The 27,712-nt window shown below is 44.4% G+C and overlaps 1 protein-coding gene across 1 annotated transcript in view; it reads left to right on the top strand.

Annotated features, from left to right (window-relative positions):
• LOC124556338 (zinc finger protein rotund-like) overlaps positions 1-27,712 on the top strand; it is a 499,810-nt gene that overhangs the window by 205,357 nt on the left and 266,741 nt on the right. The gene's annotated exons all lie outside the window — the stretch shown is intronic.

The raw sequence follows: 27,712 nt of genomic DNA on the forward strand, positions 1-27,712 counted from the left end.
GATATCGGCGCTTACAAAAGCCGCGCCCTGCGTCCCATCCCCTCACGCTACCAGCGTCCTTTAATCTCTTAGCCCCTTTCAAAGCCTCACACCTGAACCCATAAAATACGCTCACGACCTAGCCCACAAGCCACACCATAACAGCTCGTGGTAACATCGGGGAAGCGGTGGACGACGCACTAAATTTATACCAATGTTTGCCGGCCAGACTCAGTGTTGGCTCTAAGGCATTTATCTCAGACGAGCATGAAATACCACTATGTTTCTACGTAAGTTATCGCTTTCCTCTAGTGGGTGACTGCAACGTCACTGTCCATTCCTGGAATTTCTGAAATAGTATACGTCGAGTCTCCCTCGTCCACACTTTCCACGTTCCTTGTACAATAAGACAGATTCCAAGGTTAAAGACAGTAAATCCAGTATATACTTGTCGTTTGTTTCCCTGCACTGTGGTTTTTTGCAACTGCTTGTGCTCCGCACGCCACTAAACAGTTTGTGTCGGGCGATGCTTCGTACCGATTTCGGTGATATTCTGTCCGATTGTCCGATTCGCGTAATGAGTGACGGTAAATGACTGTCTATTTGTCGACGTATGCACCCTACTCTCTCTTATCTTACTCTCGTGGTCTTTTACACGCGGTATGTAATGGTGGGATACAATGTTGTCGCACAGTCTTCCTGTTCGAATGGGGATTCTCTAAATTTTGCTCAACAGGGTCTCGTGACTGTTACAGTCCAAACAGCGTGTGTCTGAATTCGGTGGATGTCTCTTCTCATGACTTCTTAACACTGACTCCAAACTCCGGAGCAGAAATTTAGAACTGGTCGCAAAAGCGTCTTGTACGTGAATTTTGCACTGCACTTTCCCGGAATCCTTTCAACGAATCCAAGTCTTCCATTCACCTTTCGACTACTCATTTTACGTGATCGCCCCATTTAATATTGTTCCTTACCATTACCTCTAAATATCTGCGAGTAAATGCTGTAACGGTTTCCAGAGATTCACTATTAATCTTGTAATAGGATACTGTCACATTATTTTTGTTATGGACATATTCTTTCATTTATACTTAAAGAGAAATCCTTTTAATTGCACCGAGCGTAAATTACAGCCAAGTCGTTCTGGATTTCCTTATGATCAACGAAAGATGATATTTTCCTGTAGAAAAAATCACTGCAAGTGAACAAGCTAATTTTGCTGCTGACTCTTATCTGATAAACCGTTTACGTATATTGAGAATATTGTTGGTCTTATTACGCTTCCTTGTGGATTATACGATCTTACTTTTTTCTGTTGAACATTTCCTGTCCGATGTGATGTGCCAGTCATAACATTGTGAAATACTTGGTCTGATCGTATCTAGTTTACAAGTCGGCAGTGTGGTACGGTGTTAGTACAGTTTTGAAGAAACAGGAATATACTCGTAAAATCTGCCTATTCAACTGCATCCACTATTTGCAAGATAATTAAATGGTTCAAATGGCTCTGAGCACTATGCGACTTAACTTCTGAGGTCATCAGTCGCCTAGAACTTAGAACTAATTAAACCTAACTAACCTAAGGACGTCACACACATCCATGCCCGAGGCAGGATTCGAACCTGCGACCGAAGCGGTCGCTGCTCCAGACTGCAGCGCCTAGAACCGCACGGCCACTCCGGCCGGCTGCAAGATAATTAGTGTGACCTGTGTTACACAAGGCTGTTATATCCCGAAGCCGTGCTGATTCTTTCAGAGCAGCTTCTTTTCCTCTTTCTAGACCCATACAGCAGACCGATGTATGTAACTCAATGCATTCGTCGTGTTACCCTTTTCGAAAGAAGGGGTGACGTGCGCTTTTTTCCGGTCACGTGGGACTATTCTCTGAGCAAGATTTCCTCGATAAATATGAGCTAGGAAAGGGGCAAAATCCCGCAGCGTATTAAATGCAAAATCTAAAATAAAATCCGTCAAGGCGTAGTGACTTGTTCGCTTTGAATAGTTTTACTCGTTTTTCAATACTGGATGGGAGCTTATAGAATATCTCTCATCTGAGTGAGTGTTCTGCTGTCGAACATTTGTGTGGCTGTCTTCTCTTGTGAGAATACATTTGTAAATGCTCTTTCTTCACTTTAACACCAAACAGATCCACTTGTGATTCGATGAAAGGTTTGAAAAGAAGGGAGCGAAGAATTTAAGGCTTAACATCTCGCCGACGAGGAGGCCGATAGAGACAGAGCACAGGCTCGTACTGGGGAAAGATGGGAAAAGAAATCGGCCTTTACCTTTCCAAAGGAATCATTCCAGAATTTTCCCCAATCGATTCAGGGAAACCCCAGGAAGACTAAATGGTGAGAGGGGAAATTGAAGCACCAGCCCTCCGAATTCGAGTACGGAGTCTTACCACTACGGCACCTCGGTGGAAAGGCTGGATCCATTCATTAACCTTAATGTTACATGTGACCACTACTTCCTAGGATATTTTGGTATGTTTTCACCAGGATCTGAAAATGAAAATTATTGCATGCATGATGCAAAGTCCTCTTAAAGATGGCAGAGTTACCATTAACTTTACTGTATAAGTTACTTCTATTCTCTTTGTAACGAGAGTCCAAAGTCCATTCTCCAGATAGTACCATTAACCCAAAGTGGGACGTGTTTAGCTAGAAAACAATTTAGGTGGATGGTTAATCTGCGTTTCTCGTATTCGAACAAAATGATCTCAGTTCGTCTTTTAAATAGGCTCTTAGTGACACAATCACTTCGACCAGACACACATACTCTTCCAGCTGTTTCGACGATTTTTTCACTTTGGTGAGCATCGTCCCTCTAATAGCATCATGATCACTAATTATTGGTGACGGACTTGAAAAGATGGGACCCGCTTCTAACCAGTAGGCCTAAGACATTTCTTCCGAGTGTTGGCTGTCGGACAGATAGTTTCGTGAATGGTGCAGATTCCCTAACACCACTGTCGGGCGCTGCAACATCTTCGACGTCTATCATGCATGTACTTTCTCACTGTCTACCGAAAAAAGAATTATAGTATCGTCGTGAAGGGGCTTTGATATCAGTGCATAAACAAGTACCGTCTGTTTGCATTCCCAAAATTTCATCTAATTAGCAACATCTGTAAAATACACTACTGGCCATTAAAATTGCTACACCACGAAGATGACGTGCTACAGACGCGAAATTTAACCGACAGGAAGAAGATGCTCTGATATGCAAACGATTAGCTTTTCAGCGCATTCACACAAGGTTGCCGCCGGTGGCGACACCTCCAACGTGCTGACATGAGGAAAGCTTCCAACCGATTTCTCATACACAAACAGCCGTCGACCAGCGTTGCCTGGTGAAACGTTGTTGTGATGCCTCGTGTCAGGGGGAGAAATGCTACCATCACGTTTCCGACTTTGAAAAAGGTCGGATTGCAGACTATCGCGAATGCGGTTTATCGTATCGCGACATTGCTGCTCGCGTTGGTCGAGATCCAATGACTGTTAGCACAATATGGAATCGGTGGGTTCAGGAGGGTCATACGGAACGCCGTGCTGGATCCCAACGGCCTCGTATCACTAGCAGTCGAGATGACAGGCATCTTATCCGCATGGCTGTAACGGATCGTGCAGCCACGTCTCGATCCCTGAGTCAACAGATGGGGACGTTTGCAAGACAACAACCATCTGCACGAACAGTTCGACGACGTTTGCAGCAGCATGGACTATCAGCTCGGAGACCATGGCTGCGGTTACCCTTGACGCTGCATCACAGGCAGGAGCACCTGTGATTGTGTACTCAACGACGAACCTGGGTGCACGAATGGCAAAACGTCATTTTTTCGGATGAATCCAGGTTCTGTTTAAAGCATCATGATGGTCGCATCCGTGTTTGGCGACATCGCGGTGAACGCAGATTGGAAGCATGTATTCGTCATCGCCATACGGGCGTATCACCCGGAGTGATGGTATGGGGTGCCATTGGTTACACGTCTCAGTCACCTCTTGTTCGCACTGACGGCACTTTGAGCAGTGGACGTTACATTTCAGATATTTCAGATGTGTTACGACCCGTGGCTCTACCCTTCATTCGATCCTTGCGAAACCCTACATTTCAGCAGGATAATGCACGACCGCATGTTGCAGGTTTTGTACGGGGCTTTCTGGATACAGAAAATGTTCGTCTGCTGCCCTGGCCAGCACATTCTCCAGATCTCTCACCAACTGAAAACGTCTGGTCAATGGTAGCCGAGCAACTGGCTCGTCACAATACACCAGTCACTACTCTTGATGAGCTGTGGTACCGTGTTGAAGCTGCATGGGCAGCTGTACCTGTAGACGCCATCCATGCTCTGTTTGACTCAATGCCCAGGCGTATCAAGGCCGTTATTACGGCCAGAGGTGGTTGTTCTGGGTACTGATTTCTCAGGATCTATGCACCCAAATTGCGTGAAAATGTAATCACATGTCAGTTCTAGCATAATATATTTGTCCAATGAATACCCGTTTATCATCTGCGTTTCTTCTTGGTACAGCAATTTTAATGGCCAGTAGTGTAGAATACAGATCAACGTTCCTATTCACAAGGGAATCACGTTTACTCGTCATCACCGATTTCATCCAAATTTATGGAGATCTCGGTCTTGGACAGAAGCGGGACCTCCAGATGACCAAGTGTTCAAAAAAAATAATATTTTTGGCGCGGGTCGGGCGAGGCATTAGCTTATTATGTTAGCGTTGTTGTCAGACAGCGGTTGGTGCAACATAGAGAGTACGTTAACCCGAGGGTTGTGGAATCAAGTCCCTATGCGGAAACTTCGTTTCTTTTCTGTATTCAATTTTTACGGTACTTACACTGAAAATAAACTGAGATAATGCTCTGTGTATTGTATTTATGTGATGAAACACTATGTGCAGAAGAACGAATTTCTTCTCATAATTTTCTGGTAACTGGCTCGTGAGGAGGACACACAAATCCACAATTATACGACGAGGTGAAGAATGATTTCCATCGTGCAGTATTAAAGGGATTCCAACCAAATGCAAACCGCTAGTAAAACCCTGCAATGTCTATTTTTATCGTCAACGAAATAATTTTATCAGAAAGTTGCATAACTGATCCTACCCTGTCGAGACAGACAAACAAATCACATTACGAGAAGACTGCATCAAAATACATTCCATTGTACATCACAAGCTAACCTCACCAACATTTGGAAAAATTATTCGTTACACGTAGTTTACAGTCAAGCTCTGCGATGAAAGAGAACCTTTTACGACTGTAAACCAAGTTTTTTATCTGAAACTTTAAAACAACCATGTAACTGTAAAAGCCGCGCCGCGCAGCGCCTCTCGGAAACGCACTGGGCAGAATGGTGCACACCAGGGCAAAACTGTGCAGAATGGAGCAGTGTCAGTGTGTACGTAGGTGTGAGGCAGTTGTTCCAGTAGGCGCGCGCGCGTCGATAAAAATGGAGAACGGGAAACGCCGAATCTCTTTCCTCGGTTTTGAGTGGAGCGGCTTAAAAATGCAGCGTTTATGACGTGTGCTGAAAGCCGAGAAAATTACAGCTTCCCTTGTTTTTTCGAGGAATATTACCCAAGCACATTTAAATCATCAACTGTAAAATAGCAAAAGTATGTAATTATATACACGGAGTTCTCGTCTAAGCAGTACAATCCCTTCCTCGAAATTTTCCTTTGCCTTTCCTTTATAAATACAATATATTGAGCATTATCTCAGATTATTGGCACGCTAAGTAATTTTAAAACTGATAATTAAAAAAGTTTCCTCATAGGGACTCGATGCAGCGACCCTCGAACTATCGTTCTGTACTCATTCCACTGCACAAACAGTTGATAGAAGCTACGCTAAAATAAATGGCTCATTTCTCGCCTGACTTGCAGCAGGAATACTATTTTTTTCTAAATACTTGAACATCTGAATCTCGCACTTCTGTCACTCGTTTCTGCGCAAGACCTGCATGTATCACAAATTTCGACGAGCAGGTGCCGTCCCCTTGTCAGCAAAGTGGCACAGTGGTTAGCATATTGTCGGACTGACGGCCAGTTTTCCGCCTGCACATCCATATCTAGATTTTGTATTTTTATTTATTTTTATAAAACTCATGAGACGTCAGTGTGTGAGTATTTATGTTATTACTACCAGTTTCGGTCATTAGCCATTATCATCCTTCGAAGGTGCCATACATCAACTGAGCATCACAATAGTTTGAGAGACAGAAAACGCAATTTTGTACGAGGCTTTTACAGTACAATAATAGGCAATGACCGAATCTGGTCGTAGTAAAGTAAATACTCATACATCCGTGTGCCATGAATTTCTTTAAATATTTAACCATTGGTGGTAGTCGACTAGTACAAATGTTAAATTGCTGTGGTTTGTTCCTGAGGAGAGGATAGGGCCGATTTCCCCGCCTGTACCCCGTGTCTAATAGCCCAACAGGATGTTACAACTTAATATTCTTGTTGTCTTTGTTCAGGAAACTGCGCTGGTTAGCTGGGTAGGTGGTGGATCATATTCATATCTGCATGTCTGCGTTAGCACATCGGGGGGCACTCTGGAGTCTTGATTGTCCTGTGTGCCTGTAGGAACAATGGATACAACGAATTAAAATTACAAAGCGCGTACCGCACAGTAATATGAGGATGTATGCGTTCAGCTTCTGGAAGAGCTGCTCACTGTATGTAGAATCGCATTTTATGACCCTTTAATATTAGGCTTTCGAGATACCAGACATTACCTACTTTTTATGTTGTTTAAATAACATACTGAATTTTCATTATTGTGAAAGCGACGTACTTCAAGAATGTTCCAGTCCATTGTTTTTAACGTTATCAAAATGGTCCAAATGGCTCTAAGCACTATGTGACTTAACATCTGAGGTCATCAGTCCCATAGACTTAGAACTACTTAAGCCTAACTAACCTAAGCACATCACACACATCCATGCCCGAGGCAGGATTCGAACCTGCGACCGTAGCAGACGCGTGGTTTCAGACTGAAGCGACTAGAACCGCTCGACCACAGCGGTCGGCCTTAACGATATCCACTACAAGTTACATGGTAATGTGGCAGAGTGAGATGACGCACACCGAACTCGTAAACGAGTGGAGCAAGATTAAAAGCCCTGTTCTACTATACCGGCGTGTAGCTACTTTCTGCTGTTACTGCTACTATCTGACGCCCATATATATATATATATATATATATATATATATATATATATATATATATATATATATATATATATATATAATTTTGAGTGTTTCACAGCAGAGAAATAACACGTGGGCACTCTAAGTAACCGTCCGCCAGTAAACAACAGATATGCATTCGACCAGTCGATTGTGAACAAGTAGTGTTAAGCAGCGAACATGCGGCGGCGTTGTTGCATCACAAATCGTAATGGAGTACTATATGTAAACCTAGTGCTCAAGCCTTTCTTGAGAATGTTTTGAAGAAGAGAAAAGCGTAAACAAATTTTGTTCCGCACACCGTGACTCCCGTACAAAAACGTCGACGCGTGGACGCCTGCCGCGACTTGATTGAAATATAACACGCGAACAAGTCTTTTCTGTAAAACATAATCACGGTTGGCGAGACTCGGTGTTATCAATACGAACCTACCACAAAACGACGAAGTGCAGAAATTCACATGCAGGGTCAACGCTTTGACAGCATAACTGATATTCAAGCCAATGTCATGCGCTAGTTGAACAACATCCCAAAGAAGGACTTTTCTGAGCGTTTCACATGGTTGTATGAACTTTCTGTGTGTTTTATGCAAGTGGGGACAGACTATGTAGCACACCTGAAGCATTAAAGTCACCATATTAACTTTTCTCTATTTTTTATTAATCCAGTCTCGAAACTTTTTGGACAGACAAGGTACATACTGGTTTAACAATGCTCACATGCGACGTAATAACTGCTACACTGCCTTGAGAATCGCATCATATATTCACTTACGCACCAGACAAACGATGTACGGTTTGGCTGAAACCTTTCACTTTATAGCAGACAATAACGGGATCAACACTCCAGATTGACCGTTGCACTTTTGGACCACGAAGCACTGTGTTTCCACCTCTAATGACCTCGTCGTCGACGGATCACTGAACTGCAGACTTTCGTCAACTGTTTTCACCACTGTCACTATTCTCCGGATGCAATCGTGTGTAGTAGATATGATCTCTGTCGGTGTGATGCCTTGCATCTGTTGAACAATACCTCTTGGAACGCACGCCAGGGACACACGGCAGTCCTTTCTGTCGTTTACAGCTTTTTGTGAGGTACACAGTAACTTGCTTGACATTTGAATTTGCTGCAGCTAGCAGCCTGCTGTTCTCATTTTGTAATAGCTCACCAATGCACACCAACTGTCTCGATGGCTATCGCATTTTCCTGCTCGTCAAGTAATGTTGCTTTACTTCTATTTTCGAACTGCCCATTCAACAGTTCATTATTACTCACGTGGAAGCGATATGTCTGTCTCCGCACAGAAGTGTGATCCGATCATACGCAGTCGACACGGCTAAAGACTATTCACATACGTTTTCTGTAAATCACTACATTGGCACTCACTGTCCCCACATGACGAACAACAGGCAGACGTAACTCGCACTATTTGCGTACTAACAATTCCGAACTGGGACAATGCTTATGCAGCAGGCTCGCAAGAGGGATGAAGGTTGGTGTGATCTGGACGATTCTGTAGCTAAGCGCTGACTGCCACGGCTGTTTATTGCTCGCGCGTATTTCCAGTCGACCAATGAACAAGCACTCAAAAAACTGCCCCCACCTGGGCTGTATTCATTCAATACGCTCTGCGGTCATTGAGATGGCAGTTTTTTGTTGTTGTTTTGCCAGCTTTTGACACTACTCGGACACCTGTGGCTTGCAAGACAAAGCGCTTTTTTGCTCTCCAGCAATTTTTTCTTCCTGAGGGGACACTACGGAGGGCTCGGCCGTGTACTGGCTTAAGCAGTCATACTTGCATGCAGTTGAGATACAAAGCACTTACCACGTTCGCAGGGAGTCGCAGATCTGGAGAACTCTTTTGACTCAGGTTTAAGAAGATACGTACTACGAGTACATAACGAAGGCATTGATTCAACCTATGTTGTATGTTGAAGAATATATACATAAATGCTACAATCTCCATTGGACTTCATTTGGAGAGAGCGAAATTCAGAACTAAAAGAGGCATCTGGAAAGAAGGCGATATGTCACCAGTAGTCTGTATCACGGGACCTATTTTCGGCGGTCCTGGAGGACGTTATTTGATCTTTAAACTAAGTTATTTGATCCTTAAATTGGGAAGACACCTGGAGGAACGCGTGTTAAGGGAACATATCCGAAGCACATTCATTTTGTCCATAACACCGTACTGTTTGTATCTGGTGAATGTAAACTTCAATAACGAATGGAAGAACCTAAAACAGCAAGGTTGGAATCAGGTCTGAAAATAAATTATAATACGATTAAAATAAAGTATGATGAACAAATCTGAAAGAAAGAAGTACAGATTCACAATGAAGTAATGGAAATAGTTGACAAGATTTTTTTATAATTTTGTATTTTGGACATCTGGAAACGACAACTAAATGGAAAGTAAAAGAAATAAACATGAAATTAAATGTGGCCTGCAGCACTTAAACTTAATCTGGTCTCAAACTAAGCTTTTGTACTGTCTAAACATAAAGTTTACAATCAGTTACATTAGCAGTTTTAATTTATGGGAGTGAGATACTGACTCTCTACGCAAAAAGGTATACACGTAGATGTAGGATGTTCAGCGATCAATCGAGAGATGCATAAGAGAATCTGGAAAGCAAAAAAATGGATCAGCGTACTCACTGGAATGGAAGACGCACTTGTGACTGTAATAAAACTGAAATGTGATGGATGCGAGGTGTAAGCAAGTGAACAGATTGTAGGTGGACCAAAGAAGTTCTTCGCTCGATTCCAAGAGATAAAAACGACGGAGACGACTACCGAATAGAAAGCGGTAAATGATATTAAGGAAACATGCAGGAGCAACATAAATGCGTGTAGCTGAAGAGAATAATGTATGGAAAGGTCTATCACTGGGTTTCAAACGCCATGATGATGACAGTTGTAAATAACGCGATACTAGTGGTATTTTAATACGAAATTAATGCAATTTACAAAATTGGGGGGGGGGGGGGGGATAGCGGTCTGACAAAGCGAACACGTTTAGGGGATAATTACGTCCCTTTTTGATAAACTAGCCTTTTACCACCTAAGACGTTCTAAAAGCTACGTGGATGTGGAACCGCATGTAAAACAGATGTGGTTAAGAAAAATAAAAATTGTTGACTGTCTATCCAGGGACGAGAGATTTGTGTAGATGCCAAAGTTTCCAGAATTCAATAGCATACGTATTCTGCTTGCAAGAAATATCATCATGCCTAGAATTAGGACAGGGAATGAGAAAGGATCTAGTAGCAACCGCCTGTGCTGAATGGAAATGACGGCAAGTGGTCGGCGGCAGACCGGTTCGGGAGTTGTGGGAAGCTGCGCTGTCGCTCCCTCCCTTTGTACGCGCGCCCGTAAACATACACGGAAGATAACATCCCCACCCAGACGGGACGGCCCTTCGCGGCGCTCTTTCGCACTTAGGCATTCCCACTGTTCCGCTGTTTCCTTTTGTCTTGATTCCAGGCACCCGAGTAAAAAATAATCTGCCGGTGGTAGATGGCTGTAAGAACATAAGCGGTCTTTCTCTAACGGCTCCGTATAAAAAGAGGGGCCGGACTTTTTTGTGCAGCGTCTTCGTGCGTGTGTGTGTCCGAGTATGCAAATATATTTCTCTGCCGGGGTACGGTGATCAGAGAGGCCCCCGAGAAAGATTAGGGTTAAGTATGCAAATGGTGTTGTCCTATGCGAGATCTTTACTAAGGACCGAAGGTATACAGGGGTTAAGATAAAAGGCTTGTTTTCAAAGGCGCTGGGGAAGAGAGAGAGGGAGAGAGACAGAGGGTCCATAAGGAAAGGATTAGTGGTCTCTCGGAGAACCCTCAATCAGCAAGAGCCAGCGCTGGGAAGGGGTTAATAAATGAATAGGCAGTAGACATTCAACTGAGAGAACACCGTACTCATCATTTATAACGCATGCAAAGTAAGAACTAACCGAGGTGGGGACCGCGCCGCTTTCAAGGCGATGAGAAAAAAATTCGCGTCGCTCTTGTCCCTACGAGCATAGAAAAAACGCCGAAGAAAAAGCGGGAAGCTTCGTTCTCACACCTCGACTCGTCCAACGAATCTCAACTGCCGAGTCGTCGTCCTGTCTGAGCTTTTTATACCAGTATTAAACGTGAATCTGTGAGTGGTATCTAGGTAGAGATCTCTTTCGCTGTGTTTCAGTTCGGCTCATTTGTACTCCGGGAAGCTGCCGACAGTTACAACGAGACCGTTGGTGGATAACGAACTGGACCAGCGGACGCAACTTGGCTGAGGTTTCATTGTCTCGTACGTGAGTCAGCAGGACCACCGACGGTTCGTTGGATACGTGTTGAGCATGTACTACCTGCTGCATCTCAGAGGCGAACCGCCGGCCAGTGGCTTCCTGAAGAATTTAGTTTGGGACGGAGAAGAGCTACTCAATGATGAATTATTTCGAAGATCGCCATGATCACATGAGTATATAGCGATCTAGCAAAACCACAGTCGGTGAGGAGTCACAGACAACAGTTCGTGGTGTAGCATTTTTCCGTTGCGCTACAGCGCTGGATAATTTCACGTAATGCCGAGAGTTCATTTCTCCTTAGATGTTTCTACACAAGTGTCGGGTGGCCGTAGTCAATTCCTACTCTTCACGTGAAAAGTAGCGAGACCTCTCGCTGAAACGTGAGGAACATTTGCAATCCTAAGATCTTAATTAACCAGTGTTATTAGTTTTGTTGTGAAAGTCTCGGAAGTGAATACTTCTCTTTCCTTAGTGGAGTATAATATCACGAAGTGTGGTTCAAGACACTATTGTACCGCCAAGCGTGTTTCAGTTTTACGTAAAGGACTTGCCCATTAATGTAAATTCTATTTGCAGACGATTCATAAATGTTGACAGATGGTAATGGCGCTGCAAAATAATCCAAGTTCCAGTGTGATAAACCTCATTTTCCTAGAAACATGGTAACAAATTTATGGATTGAAACTGAGTATCTTCAAACTCTGTATTGAGCACTTTAGAGCCAAACATTAAAATTTCCAGAAAATTAAAAAAGGTCAATACAGTCAACTTAACAAATAACCTGATGCATCCAATTGCATGGACTACATACAGACTACAATTTAAGCTTTAACCATGTTCAATTTCTAGCGAATAAACGGAGCATTTTTCAAATGTAAATATTATCAAATGCTACTGACACGTAAAAAAATAATATTTTGTAGTTGTTGAATCTGTCATTAGATATGGCACTGTGTATTAGGAAAGCTCAAGGGAGCTATCTTTGATATTGAAGTTGCAGAAGGAAATTTCTTAGATCCATGTGTATTGCACAGCTAGAAGATTATTATCGCCATCTTCAGTCTGCTCCCTGTACATGTGTGAAACTATAATCTTTTTATACAGTGGACTGAAATTATTTGAGAAAGATCAATTTGACCTTTTCTATTCAACAAAGTGTGGGTAGGTAAGTGCTCACGGTCGGTGGCCATAAGAAAATTATTCAATACCTGGTAGAAAACTCAAAACTTTAAAGCAAAATGACAGAAGTCAAATGAAAGATGTTATGGCACAGTGAAAGAGTCTTTTCTTTGTATTTTTTACAGTGTGTGTATGATAAGTCAAAAACACGGAAAAAAGAAAGAAATCAAAATTTATAACAGGAAACAGTTCCAATGAATTAGAGTTATATAGGTGGCAAAACGCGGTCAGCTGCAGGGAAGAAGACTTGAAAGAGATTATGAATAACGTGAAGCCAAAGCTGCCCATGTGAGAAGCGTTCGACGAATTCGAAAGTAAAATTATATCTATTGACTTGACCGAAAATCCTAAGAAGTTTCAGTCTTATGTTAAGTCGTAAACGGATCAAGCCATCTGTCCGGACACGGTGTCACCATGACGGTATCGAAACGGGGGATGGCACAGAGGAGGTCGAAATACTAAACGTCTTTTTCCAAAACTGTTCCACTGATGAACATCACACTGTAATTCCTTCTTTAAACCGTCACACAAACGCCAGAATGACAGAAATCTAAATAAGTGTCCGTGCGACAGAAAAGCACATGAAATCGCTCAACAGAGGGAAGGCCACTGGACGTGGCGGGATACCAATACGGTCCTACATAGAGCATGAAAAAGACCTTGCTCCACTTCTCAGCGCACCGCAGGTCGCTGAAAGAGCGAAGCGTTAGTAATGATTGGGGAAAAGTGCAGGTCATTCGTGTTTTCAAGAAGGGTTGTCGAACTGGCGCACGAAACTACAGCCTGTATCTCTGAGGTCGGTCTGCGGTAGATATTTGCAGTATCTTTTATACTCAAGTATTATGACATTTCTGGAGTCCGAACATGTCCTCTGTAGGAATCAACATGGGTTTAGAAAGTGACATTCGTGTGAAACCGAACTCGCTCTGTTCGTCCTCGAGACACAGAAAGCAGTAGATATAGGCGCTCAAGTTGGTGCCGTGTTCATTGGCTTACGGAAGGCGTCCGATACAGTTCCGCTCTGTCGTCTAATGAACAAAATACGAGCGTACGGATTATTAATCCAGCTGTGTGGTTGGATTGATGAGTTTCTAGCAAACAAAACAAAGCATGTTATTCTCAGCGGAGCTAAATCTTCATGCGCGAAAGTAACTTCAAGTGTTTTAGGACCGTCACTTTCCACAATATATCTAAATGACGTAATGGATGGCGTCGTAAGTTTCATGAGGCTTTTCGCTTACAATGGTGTTGTATACACAGAAGTACCACCGGTAGAAAATTGTAGCGAAATACAAGAAGACCTGCAGTTGACCATCAACATCAACGAATGTAACGCATTTAGCATAAACAGGCAGAAAGACCCGTTCTCGTATGATTGCATGATCGCAGAACAATCTCTCGAACCAGTCACATCCATAAAATATCTAGGAGTGTGAGTACGGTGAGATTTAATATGGAACGACCACAAAAAACTAATTAAAGGTAAGGTAGATGCCAGACAGATTCATTGACCTCGCTCAGCCAGTACCTAAATACTGTCCGTCTGTCTGGTATCCGTACCATTTAGGATTGATAGAGGAAAGAGAGAAGATCTAAAGGAGAGCAGCGTGTTTCGTTAAATGTTCATTACTGCATCTCGAAGCTGCCAAAGAATTGGGTTTGCTGACGGCCTGTTGTGCATGGCGTCGTATTGGTAATGTTCATGATGTCGGTCTGCTCTAGTTTCAGAGTGGCGGATTCCAATAAGTGCTTTGCGTGCGATAAAGAGTTTCAACATTCTATGCACGTATCATGCCAGCAGCTTTTCAAGAAGTAGTGAATCTTATACACGTCCTTGGATCCTACCAGATTCAGTAATAAATTGTAAAGTCATTGTTTCGAAAGTTCTCTGTAAAGTGATTTGAATATTTTCGTTAACTTGTCCTATAGAAATCATGGAAGTGCTGTGACTACATTCCTCTAAGTATTTCAATGTCCTTCACATGAATACGGAAAATATGCAATTTAATACGTACTACATTAAAACATATTAGTTGAGGCTAGTGAGTTGAAAATTTCGTGATTTATTTCAGATATCTGGTTACACATCAAAAGTGCTGATGATACAACAGATACACTGTTATAATCAGTGACATATATCTACAACACAATTTGGAGATAAGAGTATTGTCTAGATCTGTTCCTCATTCAGCCCTATTTATCATAATGCCACAGACAAATGAACTGGATTTTGAAAAACTACATATAGGAAAATGAGATTGTCACATGCAGTCGGAATATATCTGTTTGTTTTCACAATAAAACGACGGAAATTTAAGCATAACACATATTTGGCCTAGAGTGTTATACTGGAAACCCTTCCAGGGAATCTTGGTTGTGGTGACAGACTGATCTGTAGCATATCCCGAGGTGTAGGGTAGGTTGAAACGTAGTAATGTGGTTGTGAGCTGGCGAAGCCTCTGAATGTTAATGCCAAACGTAGATTGTGTTGACAGGTTTAAGTGTAGCGCAGCCTAACATTTACGAAAGCCTCATATTTAAATGACGTTTCTATATTTAACTCCCTTTTCGCCATAAAAACTAAAACGGCAAAAACAAATCAGAAAACGTATATTAGACAATGAATAAGTCTCCGACGAGTATTTTGATGCATATTCCTTACGCATACCGTAATAAACTGAAAAAAAAAGAAAAAAGAAAAAAGGCAAGGGTGTCCACTAGATAACATTTATCCATATTTAGCCTATTTTCCGCATTTGCTATTGCCGCTAAAGATGCAGATTTACGGAGACTGTGTTATGCTATAAATCAGTCTGTCATTCGACTAATTATTCGTAGTTACATTCACTGGCTTCAGAGAATCGTCTTACAATCTAATCTTTAAGTCCGATACGCTACGGTTCAGTCTGTCACCACAACTGTGGTTTATCACAATCGAATCTGGCTTGTACATTTCATTTTTATAACCTAAGTTCCAGTCCGAATCTGTATTGACTAGAAGTTCCGTAATAACAGCTGAGGTTCGGTCTCTATTAAAATGATTTGGTGAATAGGTGAGTGACGTCACTTTTGTCAGTAGAGCTCCTTACAGGCCAAGTCACGAGGCGGTGCTCTTACAGACTTTCTGCCTTATGACGTCATGAACGCCAGCCAATTACCAACCAATACCTTGGCAGCCGCGAGACCCGGGCCAGGCTGATGTGGTACGCGCGATAGCTAACTCTAGTGCCTGACGCTGCAAGAGAGGCGTTCAGCATCACATTGTGGTTTATCGTTGAACATCCAAGAGTGTACTTTCCTAGAAGAGTCAGCCAATATATTGCTTCCTCCTACGTACATGGAGCGGACACAAATATGGAGACACCACAAACACGACACATTACCATACATAACGCGTTGTATGAAACTCTTTGGCATACAAAACAGCTTCCAGTCGTCTCGGGGAGATGCGACAGCTCATACTCGTGCTCACAAAACCAGTCCTGGACGATGCGAGCTGTGGAACTCAGCATCACCGTTTTGGAACAAACACTGTACCATTGCATGGATCCGATCAACACAAAATCGTCATATAATCCTTGGCAGTAATGCGACCTTGCAGAGAACCCATTAGGTTCATGGAATACCAAGTTATGGCTGCCTAAATCATCGAAGAACCCCCGCCATGTTTCGCTCTTGAGACGTAAACTCGGCAAGAAGTTGGAAACAATATTCATCCGACCAAACGAATTCTTCCAAAGCTCCATAGTCCAGGCCTTACGACTTCGGAGGCAAGTTTTTCTGTTACGGGCATTTGCCTCGCTGGTGAGTCGTTTTGGAATTCCAGCTCACCCTGTAATTCCTTGCTGCTGGAGCTCCCTTTGTAGTGTTTTTGTGCTGACAAGCTTCGCCAGTGCGATGTTGAGTCCTACAGTGACTTTTGCAGCTGTCATCCTCTTATTTCTCGTCACAGTACTCTCCAGTGACAGTCCGTCGTAATGAATCAACACACATTTTCCTTCGCGGTGTGACTTGCGGTTGATATTCTTCCGCTTTCCCTGTAAGATGTAAAAATCTTCGATGCGTTGAAGCACCAAACGCTTGGGCTACCTTGGCTACGGAAGCACCCACCATACGAGCACCAACAATTTTCTCACGCTCGAATTCACTTAGCTCCGATATAACGCACTCACAACTCCACAGAACACTGTTCTGACCACGATTGGCATTTGCAACGTATTGAGGACATTGCAAAGGTATAGTTAGTGGTCAAGTAGAATAGCACAACCTGCACGCTTGGCTAGCATCTGTATTTATGTCCATGCATACATTTCTCACGGTGTTCCCATATTTCTATGCAAACCCTGTACGCTTCGCCAAAAGACCATAGATTAGAGAGAATCCAGCTCGCACGGAGGCTAACCAGAAACTTTTCTTCAAGCGAATCTGTCACGACTGACGCAGGTCAATGGATATGTGAAAGTGGTACACACAGTACCCTCCGCCACGCGCCATAAGGTGACTTGTGGAGTACAGATGGAGACGTGAAGCTAAAAGGAATATTAAGATTTCGTGGAACAGAATAAAACACCTTCCGTTAATAATGCTGAAACAGATGCTGGGACCATAGAATAAGTCGCTAATTATATTGTTGTTTGCAGCTTCCCCGACGTAATGCCTGCTTGAAAGGTTCTCGGGTGTTGCGTTGGATGGTGTTGTGGAAACTGCACAATATATCAACGCGGCAGCTGCTCGTCATTGTGCAGTTTCCGTAACAGCATCTGACGCAACGCACGAGGAACTTTCAAGCTTTTATATTGCTCTTTAAATTTTTAACAACTAAAGCAGGCAATCTATAACGATTATAATATTATAGGAATATTTATTACACTTCCGTATGGAAATTATATCAGCTGTTAAAACACACAAGCCGGCCGCGGTGGTCTAGCGGTTCTAGGCGCGCAGTCCGGAACCGCGCGACTGCTACGGTCGCAGGCTCGAATCCTGCCTCGGGCATGGATGTGTGTGATGTCCTTAGGTTAGTTAGGTTTAAGTAGTCCTAAGTTCTAGGGGACTCATGACCACAGATGTTAAGTCCCATTGTGCTCAGAGCCATTTGAACCATTTTTTGAAAACACACAAAATTTTCGTAAACAGTCGCAGTATAAATTCGTTCTACCCAGAAACTAGAGTAAGTTTGAATAACGAACGATGATAAATAGCCATGGGAAGGTAACTTTTATACGTCGCCTTTCAGAAACGAGGTAAAAAAAGACTATGCTGACTTATTATGTTTCGAGAAAATACAAATCTGCAGTTACATCCGGGTGACTTTGAGCGTATATTAAGAGTAAATACACAGAATACGAGGCAATAGTTCTACAGAAGAAGTAGATGAGAAACAAAAGAAATCACACGTTTATCTGAAGAAAAGGTTTACTCTGAAAATAATTAGAACAGAAAGTTCAGGGAGGGCAGATAGTCTCCTTTGCTGATATTTCGGCTGAGAACCGTCCAGCCAACTCCTGGGCCGTAAAACTGTATCTAATAAGATGGCTGGACGCTTTACAGCGGAATGAAGTATTTTGTGTTATCATAGGAGTCGAAGGCTGGAGGAGCCGGCCCAAGTGGCCGTGCGGTTAAAGGCGCTGCAGTCTGGAACCGCAAGACCGCTACGGTCGCAGGTTCGAATCCTGCCTCGGGCATGGATGTTTGTGATGTCCTTAGGTTAGTTAGGTTTAACTAGTTCTAAGTTCTAGGGGACTAATGACCTCAGCAGTTGAGTCCCATAGTGTTCAGAGCCATTTGAACCATTTGAAGGCTGGAGGACCTGAATATCAACCAAGACTTCACTTGTGACTGTTTCTCCATGTATGTATGTATTACAGTACTTCCTGTGCACGCTCGAATTTAATGCTGTAACACCATTGTCGTGCAGAGACAAGTAATTAGACGTCAGACAAATTAGATTTGGATTAGCCTAATTAGTCTCCACGTCGGAGAGAGAGAAGGTGAAAAAAACGTTCCACACTTCGTACTGGGTTCTTTTTGTGAGAGTCAGAAATGCTCAACAAATTGCAGTGGGAGGCGCTGTGTATGCTGGAGAACCTTCCACACAAAATTCCGAGTTCCAACATACATATCAAGCAATTATCACAACGGTAATAACAGATAAATTCAGGCTTACACTGAGAGGATTTCTTCCTGTGTACCATTTGTGAATATTATACGGCAGGAAGGACACGAATCTTGTGCAGGACGTACCCTACGCCAAACACCGTACGGAGTACAGGTGATTACGGACAGCTAGATTCTTTCATTCCCCGAAATCACAGCAGCAAGCTATACATGAAGGGAACATATTTCCTCCTCAGAAGGCGTCCAAGTAAAATTAAAGTGAACGTAAATGAAATTTTCGTGCGACTAACTGACTGAGATCTCTTCGGCCCAAGAGCGCGAGCCGAGCATTTAGACGCCAGTGTCACGCAAAATAATTAGGGATGGATCCCTTTTCTTCGCTTAGAGAGTGATGAATTGGTTTTCCTACTTGTGTATGCTAAACCGTCTCAAGTATTACGAAAGGCGTGGAAGGAGATGGGGTGGGGACAGCATAAAAGAAGTCCCGACAAAGCCCTTTCCGTTTCAGACGGAAGGGGTTATTAAGCACAGTTAAGTCTACCGTTATTTTCTTTCGTATTCAGAGTCCGTGCCCGTATGGAGAGAAATAGGGGTAGAGACAGCATGCGAATATGTACTGTTTAATCACTACTACCTCTGTTTCGTAAGCAAAATTTATTTTTGGGTAACAGTCGTCGTGAAAGGCACGGGAAAAATAATTGTTCTCTTGGTAAAACGCTTTCGCAGCGAAGCTGCATCACTTCTGATTTCTCGCATACAGTAACGAAGATTCCAGAAAAACACTCAAATAGTGCAATACTTTATCAACATACGCCGTCGCAAAGACTTCGAGATTTTTTTGAAGTCACAATTCTGAATGAATATCGCACTAATAAATCAGGCGATGTTAATAGACGCGAACTGGTGGCCACATGGTTTAAAGAGTCTACTCAAACCAACTAATAAAACATGTAGACGTTTGTAAAGTTGTGGAATTACAGATAGATCACAGCCTTAATTGGAAAACGCACACCCTAAAATCAATGAAACGCCTTAGTTCAGGTACATGTACAGTATGAATGATTACTTCAACAAGTGATTTAAAAATGAAGTAACTAATTTATTCTGCACATTTTCATTCATTAATGAGGTACAGAATCATGTTTTGTGGAAACCCAACTCATAAGGATATTATTTTCAGAATGAACAAGCGATTTAAAACATTTTATCTGCTGTCAGTCCTAGAACAACCCGCAGAAAACCCTTGAAAACAATTGGTATTTTGACAACGGCTTCACAAGTACACACACATTCATCAGTGTCCTTTGTCGTTACAAATATTCCTGTTTTCTCAAAGAGTAACGAAAACCGTGAATGTTATACTAGGACTAAAAACCACCTCAACAAATACTTCAAAGGGGTTGACATTAGTAGAGAAAGGAGTTAGATACATGGGTACGTATGTATTCAACACGCTGCCAGACTATATTAAATATCTAGTAGCTTATGTGGCGGAGTTGAAGACTGAATTAATGAAGTTTTCTTCTACTACACTGAATAGTTCTCTACAGAATCTCTTAAAATTGATGTTTAGGTTACTTTGCAATTCAGGTTGGCACTGTGCATCCCAGAGACCCCTCTCAGCGGTATCCACGCCATACGGTCACTGTAATGTAACGTAATGCCATCAACTGGACAATGGGGTGCCAGATATCCAGGAGTTATTTTGTGAACCGAACGCTTATAGACAGTCTAATAGAGCGTGGTCGGAAACAGTCTGAAAAGCTTGTAAGGCCGTTGTTAGGTAAATTGTACTGAGAAATACCTGTTAAGAAAAAAAATCTATACGTGGCGCCGTTTCCGAATTAATTAGAATTGAAGTCAGCCAATTAGGCCGTTGAACGCATATTCATAGCGTAGATGATAATGAACGAGACTGCTCAGCCTTTGGTGGGTTAGAACCTTAATGCTGTTCCATGTCCAACTTCAGTATCGCTCTCTTGTTCGGTTTTAGGAAACCAAACGCAGCACACGTTAGGCGACACCGTCCCCGGCGGGCCGCTTGAATTTGCGCGCGCGGCGGCCTGAGTGTCTAACTTCAATGCTACGAGTAATTAACTCGGAAACGGTGCAGCGTATCGAATTTTTTTCTTAACAGTTGTTCCTCAGCACAACCTACCCTGCAACACACTTACAAGCTTATCAGACTCTTTCTCACCACGCTGTGTATCTAACAAGGGGAAGGCCTCAGACACGGCCAACCGATTCGGCTCAAATTTGGCAGGTCCCTTGAGTACAACCTAAAACGAAGAAATCTAAGATATTTTCGGTCAACACCCCCGCAATTTTGAGAAAATCACCCCTAAAGGTTATGACGAGCAATCGACTCAAAATTGGACGGATCGATAGATAATAGTAAATAGAGCATTTTTCATAATCGGGTATGGTGTCCGCAAACGCAAACTTTTCCAGAAATCGAGGAAAGAAACTTTTACAGCTGCCACTTCTGTACCCCCATGGTACACGCTTTTCGCCGACAGCGCCCTTAGCGCAACGGCTAAGGTAACTAGCTAGGAGTCGGAAAACCCGGGTTCAAATCTCGTAGAAACCTAGCGGATGTTCTTCTTTTCGTTTGTATTTTTCCATATCTCAACTGATAGGAGGGTTAATAAGGTAAGTAAATCAATAAGGAATGATAATAATAAGGTAGGCAAACTAATTTCCCAAACGCCGTGAGTTAGTAAAGTATTAAACTTTTAAGCCTTGTCATATGAAAACAACTCCGAGTAAGAGTGCTACGAATTCCTCACGAGGGATTACAGATAGCCAACCGCGCGACGCTTGTTTACAGCGAGGCACAGGACAGAATGCACGTGGGAGAATACAATGTTCTTCCGTAAGTAACATACGACGAGGGTCAGCCGACGTGCACTGTAAAAGTAATACCGCCAAACTGCACACCTGTGTACCAGCTGTGTGATGTTTATTTCTATCGCCAAGTTAAAAACTTTATATCCAGGCTTCAGTGTTGCAGCAGTCTGCCTTCGGCAGTGACACAGTGCGGACCGTGTTGCCTGCCGGCCGCGCTGTGGTGCGCACGCCTGTTTGTTTACGCCGGAGCAGCTTCGCGTGTGCGGTGTTGTGAGTCTAGAACGATATGGCACACTCGTACAGAAAAACGACCTTGAAGGTCAGTTTTGCGAACGACTATACACGACCAAAGGCACACGAGATCGAACGTTTCTTAAGAGAAGAGGTAAAAATCGATCCACAGGAAATCGTGGGAATCAATTTATCGATCGTTTCAAGCATCGTCTATGTCAAGCTTGTTGACGAGGCTGCTTGCGAAAGACTTCTACAACGATCACCGAACGGGTATCGTTTCCCTCATGCCGACGGGAATGTTGGTGTGGTTACGGTCGATCACGCGGGAATGGGGATCCGCACTATACGAGTCTTCGAACTTCCGTTTGAGGTCCCGTCTGAACTTGTTACCGACGCCTTTCGACCATACGGTACAGTTCTATCCCATGTGGCCGAAAAATGGACGAGTTTTACCACGTACCCCGTTTTAAATGGGGTGAGACAAATACGGATAGAACTGCGAAAGCATAGGAGGTTGTCGAGCGATTATAATCTATGATGGGCAACCTCGCACTTGCTCGGGGTGCGGGAAAGAAGGTCACGTCCGCTCGGAATGCCTCCAGCGACGTTTAGTGCAAACCCCACGGGATGACGTTCAGACACCACAACAGATGACTGTCTTACCGTTGTTGACCTTTGTGGAAACCCTCAGAGGCGACGCGAGGGAGATTTCCGATGGGCACCAGCAGCTGCCCCCTATAGAGAACATGGACACCAACGGACTGGAACTCAGACCACCGGTTCCACCACAGCAGACACAGGACACCACACAAGAGATGCAGCTGACGGCCGCTCCAGGCTCATCCGTGGTGGCTGTCAGTGCTTCCACCGATAGCGTGATAGGCCAGGCCCAAGACGGAGGATACGCAACCCCAACGGCCGATGCGGAAGCAAGGCAACGGAAACAGCGTTCGCCGAAGAGAAGAAAGAAGCGTCGACTGACTTCTGCCGACGATAGCCATAGTCCCGAGGGGACAGTGGACGACGACAACGACAGTATCGACCTGAGACCAGTGGATTCAACACTTACCGAGATGACGGTGCAGGAATTACACAGCGACGAAAACTTGAATTCTCCTTCTGGTGACCGGAAGGCAGAAGTGGAGATGACAATTGTCCAACATCAGATCGGTGACAACGTTGCCTCCCATCCTTTGACCAGTTCCGGATATACGCTGGGGGACTGGGCGCAAGAATTGGACCAACAGGAACAGAATGAAAATACGAACGCGACGATTGAGGATACTCCTGGACAGAGACCGGGAGGGGTCGGGAAATGTTGAACAACTTAGTGTGGTGAGGAGCGCCGGGGGTGCAGATAGACGCTTAATGACACCGCCCTCCAACTGATGAACACACGCCAGGCGTACCGCATTGCAGCGATAAACATTAATGGTATTCGGACACCGCTTAAAATTCAAATGCTGAAAGATATGTTGCGCGTTGCGGACGTGGATATTGTACTCCTACAAGAAGTGCGTTTCACATCGCCGCCAGAGTTCTACGGCTACGAGGCACATTATTCACTGCACGATGAAAGTGGATGCGGTGTGGCGATTCTCACCAGGGAAGGAATAGGACTGGAGGACGCCATGTCTCTCCCTTCGGCACGTGGCATAGCGATCACTGTCGACGGCGTTCGTTTCATCAATTTAAACGCGCCATCTGGCTCCACAAAACGAAGAGAAAGGGCGACATTTTACACCGAAGAGGTAGCACCGTTGTTCGCTGGACACTATGATAACTATATAGTGGGCGGCGACTTTAATTGTGTCGTCGACAAAAAGGACCAAGTACCTCATTACGTGCCATGCATGGAACTGCGTGCGTTGATTACCGAGATGGCGCTTCTGGATACCTGGGAACTGCAGCATGGCGACAGACCGGGATACACGTTTGTAACGGGACACTCGGCGAGTAGACTTGATAGAGTGTATTTTTTTTTTTTTTTTTAATCTTGGACTTAACATCTATGGTCATCAGTCCCCTAGAACTTAGAACTACTTAAACCTAACTAACCTAAGGACATCACACAACACCCAGCCATCACGAGGCAGAGAAAATCTCTGACCCCGCCGGGAATCGAACCCGGGAACCCGGGCGTGGGAAGCGAGAACGCTACCGCACTACCACGAGATGCGGGCAGAGTGTATGTGACACGAGCTCTACGGACGGCGATACTGGATGCCGAAATCTGGCCAGCGGCTTTTACGGATCATATGGCGTACGTCTGTACGATTTCACTAACGCGTCAGAAGATATGGCGGAGTAAGGGTGCCTGGAAAATGAGTTGTGCACTTTTACGTGACGCTGCATGTCGCCGGTCGATAGAGGCGGCATGGGAGACCTGCGTTCGCCGCCAACGAGCATACACCTCAGTTCTCCAGTGGAGGATCAAATGTGCAAAACCAACGTTACGGAGAACGTTGATACGATACGGGCAGGACAAATCGCAGTGGAATCGCACGACGGCTGATTTTTATTTTACAGTCCTGAGGGAGCTGATGACCCAACAACCATCGCCGGAAAGGCACACGACCATACGCAGGATAAAAGCCAAGTTATCACAGCTGACGAGACTAAGAATGGAAGGTATAATGGTCCGGGAGAGATTGGCGGACACAGTTACTGCCGAAACCCCCTCCATGCACCACGTAGTACGTGAACGCCAACGACGACGCAGGACATTGATCAGGGAACTAATCTCTGAAATTGGCCAGCAAGTTGTGAACCAGCGTGATATTGCTCATGTGTTTACTATTTCCGTCAGTTATATGGACCTGTACAAGTGAACCACGAGACACTACATGATGTCATCTCGGAAATGCCAGATAGAGGACCACCACTGGATGCAGAGACTTTCATCACAGCGATAACAGAGGACGAGCTGACAGATGCAGTTGCCAGGGGGGCTCCGAACAAGTCCCCAGGACAGGACGGCTTCCCAATTGAATTTTACCGTGCCTTTGCATACCTCATGGGACGGACCTGGATTCAGATGTACAACGAACTCCTGTTACCTCAGACTGAGATACCTGCCAAATTCACGGAGGGTATCATCACCCCAATACCCAAACAACACGGTGGCAGAAGGCCAGGAGATTATAGACCACTCACTCTCTTGAACTGCGACTATAAGATTTTCGCGCGCATCCTTGAGGCCCGCCTACGGTCTTCAATTTCTGATAGACTCCTCATAGATCAAACTTGCCTCGGCGGTAAGAGTAACGTACATACGGCGCTCGGTGACTACCGAGATATCATCGCATTAGCAGCGTCATGCCGAGTGCGTGGAGCACTCGTCGCTATTGACTTCGATCATGCGTTCGACAGAGTGGATCATACCTTTTTGCATGCGGTGATGGGCAGATTGGGAATCCCACAGGCCTTTATTCTAGTGATCATGCGACTGTTACACGGCGTGCGATCAAAGGTCTTGGTGAATGGACGGGGCACTGACTACATTGTTATTTCAAGGTCAGTTCGTCAAGGTTGCCCCCTTTCGATATTTTTGTATGCAATGGCTTTGGAACCCTGTCTATATGGTCTCCGAAGACGGTTGGAGGGAGTGCCGTTGCCACAACTCACCTTTCATTGCCGCGCTTATGCTGACGATGTGATGCTGGTGACAAGGACAGGCGACGAAGTACGTACGGCGTTGGCATGGATACAGCGATACGGGATGGCGGCAGGAAGCGTGCTTAATCTACAGAAATCGCGCTGCATGAATGTCGGTCGAGTATTACAACCGGGGGAGGAAGGCCCGCTCATGTTAGTTAAGACCATAAAATGTCTAAGTGTTACATTCCACACGTATGTGCAGCGGACAGCAGCGGATAACTACCGACACATATTGAAGCTGATGCGGACAATGGTGATGTTACAGAAATTAAGAGCGTTGGATATGATTCAGAGGGAGACCTATGTTAACGTATACCTAGCGCCGAGACTCACTCACGTAGCGAATGTCCTGCCTTTAACGCGCACAATGCCTTCACAGATACAAGCAACTTTCGGAACCTACGTGAGTGTGGGACACCTGTTTAAGATCCAATACACAACGCTTACGCTACCACCTGGACAGGGTGGACTTGGTCTAGTGAACGTTTATGAAAAGGCACGGGCGTTATTCGTCAGTACGATTTTCCGACAGTGGCGCGGCCAATTTCGCAATATCTCGGGTGCGTTGGCCGATGTACTAGCGCCCACTTCAATGCTGCCCCCAGTCAATGTGGGACATATTTCACCGAAGCTGTCACATTTCAAGTCTTTTTTTTTTTTTTTTTTTTTTTTGGAGCTTAGCTATGTCAGAGATTCCTTCCCAACAACACGACTACCGACGACGCGAGATGTATACCAACTCTTACTGCGCCTCCGGCCGAAGTGGCCGTGCGGTTAAAGGCGCTGCAGTCTGGAACCGCAAGACCGCTACGGTCGCAGGTTCGAATCCTGCCTCGGGCATGGATGTTTGTGATGCCCGTAGGTTAGTTAGGTTTAACTAGTTCTAAGTTCTAGGGGACTAATGACCTCAGCAGTTGAGTCCCATAGTGCTCAGAGCCATTTGAACCATTCTTACTGCGCCGGTGCCCCAGAAATACCCTGGAAAAGAAGTACCCAGACAAGAACTGGCGACAGATACGGCGCGTTATACGGAACGTTTACCTCCCAACGTCGGTACGCTCAACATGGTATGTGGTGGTAAATAGGAAGTTCGCAACGAATCAACGGCGGCACGCGATTCATTTGGCAGACACTCCACTATGTTTAGGCTGCGCAACAGTGGACACTGATGAACATCGTTTAGCATGTAGTGGGTCGGCTCCAGTGTGGCACTTAACACAACAGACATTGGCGTTCCTGTTACGCTCCGCCCCTCACACAGTTTCGTCAGACACACTTTTTTCCCCCCAAGAATCTTATTTTCCGGTCCAAAAAACCAATGCAGTGACGTGGGTACGGGGAATGGTGGTGGGCTACGTGTATAACGAATCGGAAAAGGATAAAATTGATTTTTGGCATTTTCTCCTGGATGGACACACGAAGTTGCAACAGCATAAGGGATATGGGCAAGACTTCGCTAATTATTTGCGACTTACATTTATCGACCCGCCGGCCAGATGGGGTGTGACGGGTGAGAGATGAGATAGACTAAGAAGGCGAGAGACATCGATCACACTTACGGACCCTTAGTTAATTTCGAGAAGACGACCCAGTCTTGCACCAACGTCTGGGGAACGAGTCGATAGATGGCTCTCTTGCTCTATCGAACGTCGGGTCGTGAGCAGGTGTCGCCCCCGACACGAATTTCATTTCATTGCTACAGAAGCATGTTTCTTTTGTATCTGTCCTATCCGCAATGTCTTCCTGTCTTTCATTTGGGCATTTTCAGTTTTCTTCAAAAATGGTTCAAATGGCTCTGAGCACTATGGGACTTAACATCTGTGGTCATCAGTCCCCTAGAACTTAGAACTACTTAAACCTAACTAACCTAAGGACATCACACACACCCATGCCCGAGGCAGGATTCGAACCTGCGACCGTAGCAGCCGCGCGGTTCCGGACTGAGCGCCTAGAACCGCTAGACCACCGCGGCCGGCACAGTTTTCTCCATTTCCTTTATTAATTAATTTTCTAATTAGCCACTATTTGTCAACATATGGACATTGTAGACACAATTTATGCGGTAGTACAACAAAATGTATGTCAGCAAAGGTGGTAAGCCTGACATTGAAAAAAAAAAGCGCGTTCGGCCAAAGGGTTAGCTGCCTTAAAAAAAAATAAAAAAAAGTTGGTAGAGCA

Source organism: Schistocerca americana, chromosome X, assembly GCF_021461395.2.
Source record: "Schistocerca americana isolate TAMUIC-IGC-003095 chromosome X, iqSchAmer2.1, whole genome shotgun sequence".
NCBI lineage: Eukaryota > Metazoa > Arthropoda > Insecta > Orthoptera > Acrididae > Schistocerca > Schistocerca americana.